Raw genomic sequence first — 13,331 nt, 5'->3', positions numbered from 1 at the left:
GTGCAACCACAAGATCTTTTATAAGAATTAGGGTCTCAATCCCACTAAGAAAATCAATTAGGGTTTTCTCAAACATCATACTAGAGGGTTATGATGTCTGATAAAAATAGTGGGAGACACAATAAAATTAAAGTCCTAATTTAATTGTGTATATCATCTTGAGTTGTTCGCTTATGTAATGTTCTTTATTATGTAGATTAATGGCTTCTTCACTTTCATTCGCTCCATTTTGGATACAAATAAATTGACTGGTACCTACTATGTGGATTGGTTGAGAAATCTTAAAATAGTACTTAGTCAAGAGAAGCTTTCTTACATTCTCGATACCCCTGACATTGAGCCAGTTGGGGAGGATGCCACAGAGGAAGAAAAAACCACATATAGAATGTGGCAAAATATTCTTTAACTGTCAAGTGTATCATACTTGCCTCTATGACAAATGAGTTACAGAGGCAGCATGATAGCATGGACACTCATTCCATATTGCACAATTTAAAAGAGCTTTATGGAGAACAGAGTAGGACTGCAAGATATGAGATATCTAAGCAGTTATTCCATGCCAGAATGACAGAGGGGTCATCCGTACAAAACCATATTTTGATAGTTATTGACCTGATCACTCGATTAGGTCAATTAGGTTTTGTTATGGATGGGGAGTTGAGTCAGGATCTAATCCTGCAATCACTTCCAGAATCATTTTCTCAGTTTGTCATGAACTATCACATGAACAAACTGAATTCTTCCTTGCTAAGCTATTAAATATGCTCAAAACAGCAGAGAGCCATATCAAGAAGTATTAGGCTCCTCTTCTTCTTGTGGATGGGATCTCCAAGAAGAAGGCAGGCAAAAAGGGTTCTAAAAGGAGGCTGAACCCTAAAGGTAGTATAAATAAGAGAAAGAAGGAAAGAAGATTCGGACAGTCGACCTGCTTCCACTGTGGCAAGGCAGGTCATTGGAAAAGGAATTGCAAGGCTTATCTTGCAACAGTGAAGACTGGAGCAAATAATGCACCAAAAGTATGTGTGAGATACATACAATATTATCATTGAATTCTTCCATTTCAAACTCATGGGTATTAGATACTACCTGTGGTTTTCATATCTGCAAATCATTGCAGGGGCTGCAGAAAATTAGAAGTTTGAGGAAGGGAGACTTCGAGCTCTATGGTGCTGGAGGAGATTCTATCCAAGCAGAAGCTGTAGGGACATATATCTTGAAGTTTCCTTCTGGGAAGATCTTAGAGCTAACAAATTGTTATTACATGCCTAAGATCATTAGAAATATTGTATCTGTACCCTTGTTGATAAAACAAGGATATCAAATATCTGTAACGAGCAATGGTTGCTCGATTAATTTTTCTAATGAAATAATTTGTCATGGAATTTTTGACAATGGTTTGTTGACTCTATGCTTGAATGATAATATTTTTCATGTTGATGAAAATAGTAAACGTAAGAGAGATAATGTAAATAATACCTTACTTTGGCATTGTCGACTTGGTCATATTAGTGAGACTAGGATTAACAAGTTGTACAAAGAAAAGTTCTTTGATTCTTATGATTGTGAATCATTAGGAACTTGTGAATCATGTCTCATGGGTAAAATGACCAAGACTTCATTTAGTGGACATGGAGATAGGACAAACGAGTTATTAGGACTTGTACATACAGATGTATGTGGCCCATGACAACTCATGCCAGAGGTGGATACTCATATTTTATTATTTACAGATGATTTATCTAGGTTTGGATATATGTATCTTTGAAACATAAATCCGAAGCCTTTGATAAATTCAAAGAGTATCAAAGCAAGGTCGAAAAATAAATTGGAAAAAGTATAAAAATCTTCGATCTAATCGAGGAGGAGAATACTTGTCCAATGAATTTTTAACCATCTTAAAGCAAAGAGAATTATCTCTGAATGGACACCTCCTTATACGCCACAATTAAATGGTGTAGCCGAAAGGAGAAATCATACCTTATTAGATATGGTACGATCCATGATGTGCTTCACTGAATTGCCTACTTCCTTCTGAGGTTATGCTTTAGAGACCGAATAATTATCTTGAATAGAGTACCTTCTAAATCTGTATCTAGCACTCCATATGAAATATGGAGAGGTAAGAAGCCCAATCTTAAATATTTTAAGATATGGGGATATTTAGCATATGTCAAAAGAAATTTTGGACATAAACTAGATACTAGAGCAGATAAATATTTTTTGTAGGATATCCTAAGGATAGTATAGGATATCTATTCTACCACCCTACTGAACAAAAGTATTTGTAAGTAGGCATGCCACTTTCATGGAGAAAGAATTTATCCTAGAAAGAGGCAGTGGGAGAAATATTAAAATTAATGAAGTTCAAAAAAATAAATAGATATTTCTCAACCAAATATTCACATAAATAAGGAAGAACTAGAACACATAACTCCTATCCGTAAGTCAGAGAGGGTACGACATGTACCTATAAGGTATGGGTTCATTATTGAGAATAATGAAGCCCAAGTCATTGAGAATGATGAACCTTTGACCTATACAGAAGCTGTCATGAGTAAGGACTCAGACAGATGGTAGGATGCTATGAAATCTGAGATGAACTCCATGTACACCAACAAAGTATGGACTTTGGTTGATGCACCAGAAGGGGTAAACCCTATTGGGTGCAAATGGGTCTATAAGAAAAAGATTGGAGCAGATGGTCAAATAGAAATCTATAAAGCTAGATTGGTAGCTAAAGGTTTCAGGCAAAAATAGGGTATTGATTATGATGAAACTTTTTCACCTGTTGCATGCTCAAATCTATTCGGATAATGTTGCAATAGCAGCATACTATGATTATGAAATATGGCAAATGGATGTGAAGACCGCCTTCTTGAATGGTTTTCTAGAAGAGGAGGTCTACATGTCACAGCCAGAGGGTTGTCTCAAATGACAGACCAAATCTAGTATGCAGGCTTAAGAAATCTATTTATGGATTAAAGCAAGCCTCAAGGAGTTAGAACATCTGCTTTGATGTAACAATTAAAGAATTTGGCTTCATCAAAAAATTGGATGAACCTTGTGTGTATAAGAAGACTAGTGGGAGTGCCCTAGTTTTTTGGTTCTGTATGTAGATGACATACTCCTTATTGGGAATGATATCCCAATGTTACAAACAGTCAAATTATGGCTATCAAATAAGTTTTCCATGAAAGACTTGGGGGAAGCATCCTATATACTTGGTATAAAGATCTATAGAGATAGATCTAAAAGGATGCTAGGCTTATCTCAGTCTAGATACATTGACTTAATACTGAAATGATTCAGTATGAATGAGAGTAAAAGAGGTTATTTACCCATGAGTCAAGGCATACATCTCTCTAAGAAGATGTCTCCTAAGACGACTGAAGAAAGAAATAGAATGAGTTCTATTCCTTATGCTTCGGCTGTAGGATCAATAATGTATGCTATGTTATGTACCAGGCCTGATGTAGCTTATGCCTTAGGCATAGCCAGTAGATTTCAGGCTGATCCAAGAGAGGATCATTGGAAGGCTGTGAAAAATATTCTAAAGTACTTAAGAAGGACTAAGGATATTTTTCTCATATATGGTGGATCTGATCTTAAACTAGAAGGATATTCTGATTCTAGCTTTCAATCAGACCCAGATGATAGCAAATCCATTTCAGGGTATGTCTTTACTTTGAATGGTGGAGCAGTGAGTTGGAAGAGTTCTAAGCAGCAAACAGTAGCTGACTCAACCACAGAGGCAGAATACATAGCTGCAAGTGAAGCCGCCAAGGAAGCTGTCTGGATGAAGAAGTTCATCACTGAATTGGACGTTGTTCCTGAGATTGAGAACCCAGTACCACTTTATTGTGATAATACTGGAGCAGTTGCTCAAGCAAAGGAACCCAGGTCTCACCATAAATCCAAGCATATTTTGAGACGCTTCCATCTCGTTCGTGAAATAATTGAAAGACAAGATGTTATTATTGAACGAGTAGACACAAAGAACAACATAGCGGATCCATTCACTAAAGCTTTACCACAGCAGCAATTCGATCGCCATTTTGATTGTATGGGTTGAAATATAAGGGAGATTGGCTTTAGTGCTAGTGGGAGATTGAAAGGAATATGCCCTATAAGCCAATCAAAATGTATAAATTGATGGATATTTTTTGTTTCCCAACAACTGATGTACTGATGTTTTAAATAAATAAAAGCATTTAGTTCATCATATGCTGCATCTTATTTTGATGAACCCCATAAATTAGGGCTATGGTTTTAGGGTTATGATGCGATCATACCAAGTGAGACCTAAAACCTTAAAACTCTAATTTTAAATATTCCTAGTCGATGGAATATTGAGTAGGGGATCAATATTTTTGGTAAGACTGGTACATCCTATGTATGCTCAGTAGAGAGGGTAATTGATCTCACAATTACTTGTGTATGACACTAATATAAGGATGTAAGTGTTTATTAGAGAATGAATTCACTGAATTGATCCAATTAAAGAATATCTGATGGAGTCTTATCTACATGTCAACAGATTTTTTCTTATAGTGGGAATTATGCATGTAAATCTTTTGACCTGAGACTGCCGAAGAACCTTATAAGCATGAATCCATATTTTGGATCATACTCATTCATGATTTAATCATGTACGGGATGTTCTGGATATGATGGATTGCTTAAGAAGGTTGTGAGTAGGTCAATATGGAAACGATCGCTCCTAGTAAGAGGAGATCGCATCCTATCTGCTTCAATCAAATAATGATTCAGGAAGACTTTGATCAAAGCATTATGAAAAAAAATTAGAAATGGTTTCTAATGTTTCATAAATCAAATCATTATCAAGAGAAATGTGAATATAAAAAATTGGGTTTGATATTTTTCCATACCCAAACTTATATTCGGGATGCAGGATGATCGTAAGATCAAGATGCACAGAAATTTTCCACTGAAGGGTATTTTTCGTATTTTCACCAAAAAATTTCATATCTTCTAGGTAGACATGATACGTTGCTAGACATCATTCATGTCTTGTGAGTTTGATCAAACTAAAGAGTTTAATTCGATCATTAATTAAAAGCTGTTCTAATTGATCAAAACGGTTCAGCTTGATTTGACCTAAATCGGCTGGGTTGTGTTCTAACCAAATTAGACTAAATTGCATCTGGACTCACTGCTCGCTAGATGTGGAACCCAATGGGTCACACACAAAGGGAATTGATCATGGGTTTAATTTGATTAAACCATGTTTGCAAGTTGAACATGCTAGCACATGTTGCAAACCCTAGCATTTAGATTCGAATCGAATTCGAATCGGGTTCTGATTTGGGCTAATTTAGAACTAATTTGAGCCAAATTGGATTTGGTCTTGAAGTGGGTTCGAAGTGTTTTAATTGGGCTTGCTGTTGGGTGCCAAAAACCAGAGAACCACATAACTAAGAGTCTCTCTCTTGGCGTGTGGATTTGAATCCATGCGCATGAACCACATGGCGCATGGATGGAGTTGGCGCAACCTTTAGATAAGGCCTTTCCTATTTTTTCTCTGTGACTTTTATTCTATGAATAATTTTCAGATGACATAGGAGGCACCTAAGAGTCCTTCTAAGTATTAAACTCCTCATAAAAAAATTAGGAGAAGTGGTAAGAATTTAAATCCATGCGCATGTGTCACATGGCGCATGGATGGGAGATGACGCCCCTTAACTTGGTCTATCCTATTTTTCTCCGTAACTTTTATTCTACGAATGTTTTTTCAGATGTCTTAGGAGGCCTAAGAGTCCTTCTGAGTATTAAACTCATCGTAGAAGAATTAAGAGAAGAGATAAGGATTAAATCCATGCGCCACCTCTTGGAAGCGCCCCTTTGAAATTTCAAATGGGGAGATAAGTTTTAACTTATCCACGCCCCTTAATCTCTTGCACCATTCTTCAAGTTGGCACCATTTATCTTGGCCATTGGATGGGCTTCCTTCCAGATCCAAAGGCATGGGTTGATGGCGCCAATAAGAGAAGCTTTGTGACTTCTCATCTGAACACCGTAAGTTAAGATCGAAGAGTCTTTCTGAAATAAGGCGTCTCTTGAACCCAACATTGATGTACACATGGTATTTCTTAATTTATAGGGCATGAGAAATAGACAAGAGGTGTGAGATAAATTGTCAGAGGGGTGTGAGATGTATTGGATTGCACCTTTACGTCAATATAAATAGGGGTGCACGCCGAGGAGTCTGAGTGATTCAGAAATCTTCTTTCTTTCTTACAAGAGGCTCTGCTTGTCCAATTTTCTTTATTCTTTCTCTCTAGTCTAGATAAGGTCCTGATAAAGGACAAGAAATCTTCCAAAAGGCTTAGAGAATTAGAATAAAAATTAAGGAGACAAGGAGCAAGAAAGAAAGGCAAGAAAAGGTCCAACAGTGTGACAGCAAAGCCAAGAAAGGAGGTTCTGCCCAAATTGCATTTAAATTCTGATAAATCAGAATTTAATTGCAAAATATTTTTAAATAAGTGCTAGTGGGTTGGTCGAGTCCCTGTGTGATCAACGTTGGAGGGTGAACACGTGCGCACCTGGTGGAAACCCAGACAGATTGCTGCCGGCAACTAAGCACAAATCAGGGTTTAGCGATAAGAGGTATGCTTTTAATATCTTTTATTTGATATTAAAGCATATTATATGGTTTAATTTCTGATAAGGTGATCTTGGAGTTAGGTTTTATTTTTCATAATTGCTTTGAAATCCATGCTTCTGCCATTGTATTAAAACCTTTCAAAATCTGAAATTAATTAGTACTTGTTGGGTATAAAATACCCTAGGCCAAAGTTCTCAACGGGATTGACCCTCACGGGCTCGCCTCCAACTCTGACACCAACTTCAACTGCAAGGAAGACTCCGCCTGGACTCCTACGGGAGCCGGGCTACGTCGCCAGTTTCAACCACAAGCGGACTTCGCCCGGACTCCTATGGGAGCCGGGCTCCGTCACCAACCCCAATAGCAAGACAGACCTCGTTCGGACTCCCACGGGAGCCGGACTCCGCCCACAACTCTGACCGCAGGCAGACTCCGCCCGGACTCCTACGGGAGTCGAGCTCCAACCAACTTCAACTGCAAGGAAGGCTCCGCTCGGACTCCTACGGGAGCCGGGCTCTGTCACCAACTTCAACCGCTGGTAAGCTCCGTCCGGACTCCTACGGGAGCCGGACTTCGCCCCTGACTTTGATTGCAGAAAAACTCCGCCTGGACCCCTACGGGAGCCGGGCCTCGTCCCCGACCCCGGCTGCAGATAGACCTCGTCCAGACTCCCACAGGAGCCAGACTCCGCCCACAACTCTGACCGCAAGCAGACTCCGCCCGGACTCCTGCTAGAGCCGGGCTCCGTCACCAACTTCAACTGCAAGGAAGGCTCCACCCGGACTCCTACAGGAGTCGGGCTCTGTCACCAACCTCAACCGCTGGTAAGCTCTGTCTGGACTCCTACGGGACTTCGCCCCTGACCTTGATTGCAGAAAAACTCTGCCCGGACCCCTACGGGAGTCGGGCCTCGTCCCGACTCTGGCTGCAACAGACCTCGTCCGGACTCCTACTGGAACGGACTCCGCCCACAACTCTGACTGTAGGCAGACTCCACCCGGACTCCTACGGGAGTCGGGCTCCGTCACCAACTTCAACTGCAAGGAATGCTCCGCCCGGACTCCTACGGGAGCCAGGCTCTGTCACCAACTTCAACCGCGGTAAGATCCATCCGGACTCCTACAGGAGCCGGACTCCGCCCCTGACTTTGATTGTAGGAAAACTCCGCCCGGACCCCTACGGGAGCCGGGCCTCGTCCCCCACTCCGGATGCAGACAGACCTCGTCCGGACTTTTACGGGAGCCGGACTCCGCCCATAACTTCGACTGCAAAGAAGGCTCCGCCCGGACTCCTACGGGAGCCGGGCTCTGTCACCAACTTCAACTGCAAGGAAGACTCCGCCCGGACTCCTACGGGGGCGGGCTATGTCGCCAGCTTCAACCGCAAGCGGACTCCGCCCGGACTCCTATGGGAGTCGCGCTCCGTCACTAACCCCAACGGCAAGATAGACCTCGTCCGGACTCCACGGGAGCCGGACTCGCCCACAACTCTGACCGCAGGCAGACTCCGCCCGGACTCCTACGGGAGCCGGACTCCGACACCAACTTCAACTGCAAGGAAGGCTCCACCCGGACTCCTACGGGAGCCGGGCTCTGTCACCAACTTCAACCGCTGGTAAGCTCCGTCCAGACTCCTACGGGAGCCGGACTTCACCCCTGACATTGATTGCAGGAAAACTTCACCCAACCCCTACGGGAGCCGGGCCTCATCCCCGACTCCGGATGCAGACAGACCTCGTCCGGACTCCTACGGGAGCCGGACTCCACCCACAACTCCGACTGCAAGGAAGGCTCCGCCCGAACTCCTACGGGAGCCGGGCTCTGTCACCAACTTCAGCCACTGGTAAGCTCCGTCCGAACTCCTACGGGAGCCAACTCACCCCTGACTTTGATTGCAGAAAACTCCGCCCGGACCCCTACGGGAGCCGGGCCTCATCCCCGACTCCGGCTGCAGACGAACCTCATCCGGACTCCTACGGGAGCCGGACTCCGCCCACAACTCCGACCGCAGGCAGACTCCACCCGGACTCCTACGGGAGCCGGGCTCCGTCACCAACTTCAACCACTGGTAAGCTCTGTCCGGACTCCTACGGGAGCCGGACTTCACCCCTGACTTTGATTGCAGAAAAACTCCACCCGGACCCCTACGGGAGCCGGGCCTCTCCCCGACTCCAGATGCAGACAGACCTCATCCGGACTCCTATGGGAGCCGGACTCCGCCCACAACTCCGACCGCAAGAAAGGCTCCGCCCAGACTCCTACGAAAGCCGGGCTCTGTCACCAACTCCAACGGCAAGACAGACCTCATCCGGACTCCTACGGGAACCGGACTCCGCCCACAACTCCGACTGCAAGGAAGGCTCCGCCCGGACTCCTACGGAGCTGGGCCTCGTCCCCGACCTCGGCTAAAGGAAGACTTCATCTGGACTCTTACTGGAGTCGGACTTCGGGCTCCTCTCAAGTGGATAACTAACCACCAGACACTCCAGCCGAACTTCAGCCAACGGGTCTGCACTCCCTGGTGTGACACAGCAATGGCCACGATCCTGCTGCACTTCCTACGATGGATTCCGCACGGCTCCATTATTCCCTGGCAGACCGCTATGATGCCCATGATCCTGCTCCACTTCCTGCAGCGGATACTGCGCAATTTTTCCATCCTCTAACAAGTCGCGACAACGGACGCCGCTCCACTCCCTGCGGCAGACTCCACGTGGCGCGCTTCAGCGATGGCCACGGGTCCACTCCACTACTCCTCGCAACAAATTCCTCCTGACTGTGGGTGGCCCACTACCAGACGGTTACGAACGTCACTATCAGTCTGTTGCGCCCTCTGCCTATAAAAAGGGGGACCCCAGATACGTTACTCTCTAAGCCCCATTTTCTATCTCAAAACTCTGCTAAAATCTTCGTTCGAGCACTCCATTCTTGTTGAGGCAGAGAACTGACTTGAGCGTCGGAGGGTCTTGCTGGAGCAACCCCACCTCCGGTTGAGACTTCTTGTGCAGGTCCCGACGGCGACCGTGACTCCCACAACTCCAGCTTCTTCGGCGCAAGCGGATTTTTGCACCAACAGGATTGGCGCTAGAGGAAGGGTCTCGAACCTCCGCGGTATCCTTGTTCTTAAAGGAGCGCTCCACGGGATTGCCCCCGGGCATCTTTTCCGACGTCCTCTCCTCCTTCCTCCACTTGGTCTCTGCTCGATGCCTCCCCGCAAGGCATCCACGCGATGATCCACGGCCTCCACGGCCAGATCTCAGGCTCCGACCTCACCTCCTGTTTCCCAACCTCCTCCTCCTCCTCCAGTGACGGCGGTCAGTGCGGAGCAGTTTGACCTGCTAGCACAGCAGGTCAGAGGCCTCACTGAAGCTGTGCAGGCCATGCAGCAGCAGCAGCAGCCACAGGCATCAGTGCGCCTGGAAAGGGTGTCGCTGGAACACCAGAATCCAGCGGTGGGGCGGGCCACTTGGACCAGCCATCCCATCTTTCCTGGGAAGACGAACCCGAGGGTGGAGAGCCCTCAATTGGATCATGATTCCACCCCTGGAAGATCTCTTCCGCCATTCTGTCAGAGGACCCTCGAGACCCAAAGTCGAGAGGATTTTCTGGATCGGAGACTCCAAGAGATGAACCGACGGATCGAAGAACTCCGCCACGCTCCCCCCACTTATGGTGAGGATATTTGCACTTACCCTCCATTTTCTCAAATGATCATGCAGGAACCGATCCCGCCAAACTTCAAGCTCTCCCAGTTCGAAAGCTACGACGGGACTTCAGACCCGGTCGATCATCTGGAAGCCTTCCGGACGATGATGCTGCTTCATGGCACTTCCGACGCCATTCTATGCCAAGCCTTCCCATCCACCTTGAAGGGAGTGGCAAGAAACTGGTACTCGACGCTGAAGTTGGGTACCATCTTTTCCTTCGATCAGATGAGCCACCAATTCGTTGCCCATTTTGTCAGTAGCCGGCGCCCCCGAAAGGGTTCGAGTCCCTCATCAATATCAAGCAGAGGGAAGGGGAGTCCATTCGGGCCTACATCAACCGCTTCAACGTCGCAGCACTGGAGGTTCGGAATTTGGACCAATCAGTTGCAATGGCCGCTCTGAAGGGCGGCCTTCAGAAGAATGACCTTTTGTTCTCCCTGGAGAAAAAGTACCCCAGGGATTTTGCTGATTTGTTGGCTCGGGCCGAAGGGTACGCCCGAGCGGAAGAAGCCTTCAAAATGAAGGATGAGGAGACTGCGAGACAGCGGCAGGCGGGAGACTCGAGTAAGCCCGCAGTCGAAAAAAGGTCGAGATAAGCTCGGCCGCGTTCTCGATTCCCTCCTGGGCATAAGCGTGCCCATACTCCACCCCGGGTATGCAGGCAGAGAAGTCCGGACTGTGGGGTTCTCCACCGGGGAGATTCCGCAACTACGCCTCCCTCAATGCTTAGAAGGCCCAGGTACTGATGGAGGTCAGGGAGCAACTCCCTAGGCTAGAGAGGATGCGCACACACCCTGGAAAGTGCAACCCCAACAAGTTCTGTCTCTATCACCGCGACCATGGCCACGACACGGAAAATGCATCCAGCTCCGAGATGAGATCGAGGAGCTCATCCGACGAGGTCGACTCAACAGATTCATCCGACGTCGGCCTGAGGGTAGAAAGATCGGCCAAGGGCCCTGTCGCAACCTGAACCGCCAAGGAGGGAGGAGCAGCCCGGAGATTGGCCTCCAATTGGGACCATCGACTCCATCGTCGGAGGGCCTCAAGGAGGAGCAGACCTTCCACGACCATGGAACTCGAAAAACCTATAAATGTATCGCTTACGACTTTGCCCTGAATCTAAATTCCTTTCGACTCCGCATGCTCCTCCCATTTGAAATGGATTTGTTATGACTGGGGATAACCCCTTCAAACAATTAAAACAAGGCTACGTCAGGAACAGGAGGAGAACCTCGTCCTGACATAAGCAAAGTCAAAGGCCAGTTCTTTTAGACTGGATGGGGGGAGAGGCCTTACAACGCCCTAATGTGCCCCCACAGCCATGTCAGGAACAGGAGGAGAACCTCGTCCTAACATAAGCAAAGTCAAAGGCCCGATTCTTTTAGACCGGATGGGGGGAGAGGCCTTACAACACCCTAATGTGCCCCCACAGCTATGTCAGGAACAGGAGGAGAACCTCGTCCTGACATGAGCAAAGTCAAAGACCCGGTTCTTTTAGATCGGATGGGGGGAGAGGCCTTGCAACGCCCTCATGTGCCCCCACAGCCATGTCAGGAACAGGAGGAGAACCTCATCCTGACATGAGCAAAGTCGAAGGCCGGTTCTTCTAGACCGGATGGGGGGAGAGATCCATGCGATGGCCCTCGTGTGCCCCCGCGTCCCCGTTGGGAACAGGAGGAGAACCTCGTCCTGACGGCGATGAAACCCGACCGCCCAACAAGATCGAATGAAGGGGAAAGGCTCCTCAGCGGCACCTTCATACTTCTACGTGACCCCGCAAAAAGCAAGGGGAAGGCCCTCACTCTGAAAAGAGGAGGGAAATTAAAAAGGAAGAGCAACGAACTACGACGGAAACAGATGAAGGGCAAACTATGCCAAAGACGTAAGGAACCCTGTCTCAACAAAGATGGGAAGTTCCTACCAAACACCCCTGGCCTCTAAGAAAGCTCTCAACACGAGTCAAGAAGACGGCGGCACCTTCGAGGTAGTGCGGAGTTCAGACCACCAAGGAAAGCAAACCAGCGCATCGATGACTGGGCACGTCCAAACGATGCCAACGTCGGACAGGTCGAACGACAAGAGAAGTCTGGCGGATGACAATTTAATATAATATGCAGACGAGGTAACACAAAATCCCCTTTTTCATTCCATTTGCAAATATACACCACGAAGCCCAGAAGGCCAAAGGAAGAAAAGCGAAGCGACAAAAGTGAGACAAAACAGCAAAAGGGAAAATATATACATGAGAAGACGGAAGGCCAAGAAGAGCCCTAGGGAAGCTCTGCTCCTTCCGACCTAGAATTATCTACTCCACCCCTATCCAGGACTACCTCAGATTCTCAACTTCTTCTTCTAGCTCTCCCTTTTCAGCAGCGCATCCTAGAGCGCCCGACGAAGCCGCTGGCTTTTGACCTCTGCCTCTCGATGCCTCTTTCTTAGGACCTCAGATTCTGCCTCTGCGTCTGTGACGGCCGGCTGCTCGTACGCCAGTTGGATCTCCAATTACTGCAGCTCAGCCGTCCTTTCCCCGAGGGTGACAGAAATCCCTTCAATGGTTCCTCTTAGGGACTGGAGTTCATCGAAATCCCGAGCAGAAGTAAGCTGAGCCCTGTCAGCCAGCTACCTCTGGAGGCGGTCGTACACAGGGTCCAAGGGGGCAACTTCAGCTGTGCAAACCTCTCTGTACTTCATTCGAAATTTAAACTCGAAAGTAGGGGGACTGGTGTTGGGTATAAAATACCCTCAGCCGAAGTTCTCAACGGGATTGACCCTCACGGGCTCGCCTCCAACTCCGACACCAACTTCAACTGCAAGGAAGACTCCGCCCGGACTCCTACGGGAGCCGGGCTATGTTGCCAGCTTCAACCGCAAGCGGACTCTGCCCGGACTCCTACGGGAGTCGGGCTCCGTCACCAACTCCAACAGCAAGACAGACCTCGTCCGGACTCCCACGGAGCCGGACTCCACCCACAACTCTGACCGCAGGCAGACTCCGCC

Source organism: Elaeis guineensis, chromosome 11, assembly GCF_000442705.2.
Source record: "Elaeis guineensis isolate ETL-2024a chromosome 11, EG11, whole genome shotgun sequence".
In the NCBI taxonomy this organism is placed as follows: Eukaryota; Viridiplantae; Streptophyta; class Magnoliopsida; order Arecales; family Arecaceae; genus Elaeis; species Elaeis guineensis.
This window is presented reverse-complemented; position numbering follows the sequence as displayed.